Source organism: Rhinoderma darwinii, unplaced genomic scaffold (genome assembly GCF_050947455.1).
Source record: "Rhinoderma darwinii isolate aRhiDar2 unplaced genomic scaffold, aRhiDar2.hap1 Scaffold_455, whole genome shotgun sequence".
Taxonomy (NCBI): Eukaryota; Metazoa; Chordata; class Amphibia; order Anura; family Rhinodermatidae; genus Rhinoderma; species Rhinoderma darwinii.
This window is the reverse complement of record NW_027463967.1, coordinates 152,185-154,763: the sequence shown is the minus strand read 5'-3', so window position 1 is coordinate 154,763 and position 2,579 is coordinate 152,185. Positions and strand designations below refer to the sequence as shown.

Here is a 2,579-nt window from a genome sequence, read left to right as displayed (position 1 = left end):
TCTACTGACAGATACAGAGTGATATATTCTGCAGATTATTACACCACTGACCTCTCTACAGATCTGCAGAACATTGCTCTGTCCTCTACTGACAGATACAGTGATATATTCTGCAGATTATTACACCACTGACCTCTCTACAGATCTGCAGAACATTGCTCTGTCCTCTCCACCTCCTGACAGATACAGAGTGATATATTCTGCAGATTATTACACCACTGACCTCTCTAGATATCTGCAGAACATTGCTCTGTCCTCTACTGACAGATACAGAGTGATATATTCTGCAGATTATTACACCACTGACCTCTCTAGAGATCTGCAGAACATTGCTCTGTCCTCTACTGACAGATACATAGTGATATATTCTGCAGATTATTACACCACTGACCTCTCTACAGATCTGCAGAACATTGCTCCTCCACCTCCTGACAGATACAGAGTGATATATTCTGCAGAGTATTACACCTATAACCTTCGGATCCCCATAGAACACAGGTTCCCTGGATAAATTCCCCAATCTAGAAATGAAAACACTAAAAATGGTAAAAATAAATCTGTTTATTATAGAATCTGGTAGAATTTCTGTGCGGTTTTCTGTGGCTCCGGCCCTTTAACATGCGATGATCGGTGAGATGAAGAGGGGGAGGGTCCTTCTTCACCCGTGGATATGGCCGCCAGTCCACCCTTACACAGCTCGATCCTGGATCAGAAGAAACCGAAAACGTTTTTCATATTTTTCAAAGTCGGATCCTAGAAAAGGAAAAAATACAAATAAGCAAAAAAATTCACAAAACCTTCACCACAAGGAGAAGATGAAGACGAGCGGAAGACGTCAGACTTACCGGATCTCGCGTCTGCTCATCACTGGAGGAGTCTTCATGGGAATTTCTGATGGTTTAGGTGGTAAAGGCCACGATGTTGGGGTGACAACTGCAAAACAAATCAGAAATTCAGTGTCCAGGCGGCTGTAGAAGAGTCGTGAGGTGAGAAGATCATCAGTGGACGGCACTTACCTCACCTAAAGATGGTAAATGGGCCCCGAGCGGCAGATGGAAATAAGATGGCCGCTATCTCTCCCGGGGGTTGGGGGCCCTGATGGTAAATGGGCCCCAAGTGGCAGATGTTACTAAAATGGCCACTTTCTCTTTCGGGGGTTGGAGGCCCTGATGTTAACTGTAGCCCCCGAAAGGTCGTCCATCTCCACATCAGGAGCTGGAAATTGGCGTCCGCCAACCTCCATCTTCCCATCCTCCATCTCCACGTCCTCTGGAAACTGGCGTCCGCCAGCCTCCATCTTCTCATCCTCCTCCTCCATCTCCACGTCCTCTGGAAACTGGCGTCCGCCAGCCTCCATCTTCTCATCCTCCTCCTCCATCTCCACGTCCTCCGGAAATTGGCGTCCGCCAACCTCCATCTTCTCTACAACACTCATCATTGGAAACATCACCATCCTCCTCCTCTTCATATGAGACACGTCCATGACGAGAGCCAGCAAGAGAAACTGACACCGCGGTCAATGTGTGACCCCAATTTATAAACTTGATGATGTCACAACCTGAGGGCCATTATGTGCAAACGGAACACATGCAGATCACAGGCCCCGCCCTTCACATGACATCACGCTCAGATTCTCTAGAGGACGTCACACTCAGAGAAATAGAATCTGCCCACATTCTAGATGACATCACAAGAAGCGTATCCCAGTGAACCGTTACAACAGAGCGGCCATTTATAACGTAATATGGTAGAAGAATACAGACAGTCGGGGGTTTTAAATAAAACATTGTTACACCGTTCACTGTGTGAGTCAAATAATGCTATATTGTAATAGTTCCGGACTTTTACCGATGCAGCGATACCAATTTTATTATTATTTTTACATTGTTCTTGGGGAATAATGGGAAATGTTTTTTTTTTTACACACATTTTATTAGTTCCCCTAGGGGACTTGAACCAGTGATCATTAGATCGCTGGTACAATACACTGCAATACATGGATGAGTTACGGAAACAGCGTAACTCGCTGAGCTACGCTGTTTCCGGAACTCCCATAGTAGTGAATGTCAGTTATAGAAGCAGCGTAGCATGCTACTCTGTAGCCGTAACTACTATTCAGTTCTATGGGAGTTGCGGAAACTGCGTAGCTCAGAGAGTTACGCTGTTTGCGTACCTCGAACATGTAACCAGGAAGTGAAGTGGCCGGAAGACCGCGGAGCCGGGTAAGATGGAATGGGGCTTAGGGGGCCCCGTTCTAGAGATATTACACCTGTGGATATGTCATAAATGTCCTTCGTAGGAAAACCAATATAAATGCAGCGGTCGCTATTGACCGCAGTATTTAACTAGTTAAACAGCGCCATCACTGTTCCTAGCCGTTAGTGCAGCGTGTCAGAAGCTGACACCTGCAGTGTATGGGGCAGGCTCAGCGCGTGAGCCCGCTCCATACATCATCCCCTCCCCGCCTGATGATGTGCTGGCACATCACGGGTCGGGAAGGGGTTAAGTAAGGAGCGGTCAGGGGGCCCGGCACTGCCGACTATAACACGCAGGGACTTGTTAGCAAGATTTATTCTTGC

General features: G+C 47.0%; 1 long non-coding RNA gene across 1 annotated transcript; it reads right to left on the bottom strand.

Moving 5' to 3' along the window:
• Positions 1-543: 543 nt before the first annotated feature.
• On the bottom strand, positions 544-1,814 carry LOC142717128 (uncharacterized). The gene is made up of 3 exons (XR_012871792.1): positions 1,017-1,814; positions 846-933; positions 544-753 (listed from the first exon to the last, which is right to left on the bottom strand). It is a non-coding gene; the product is annotated as an uncharacterized LOC142717128 (long non-coding RNA).
• Positions 1,815-2,579: the final 765 nt, after the last annotated feature.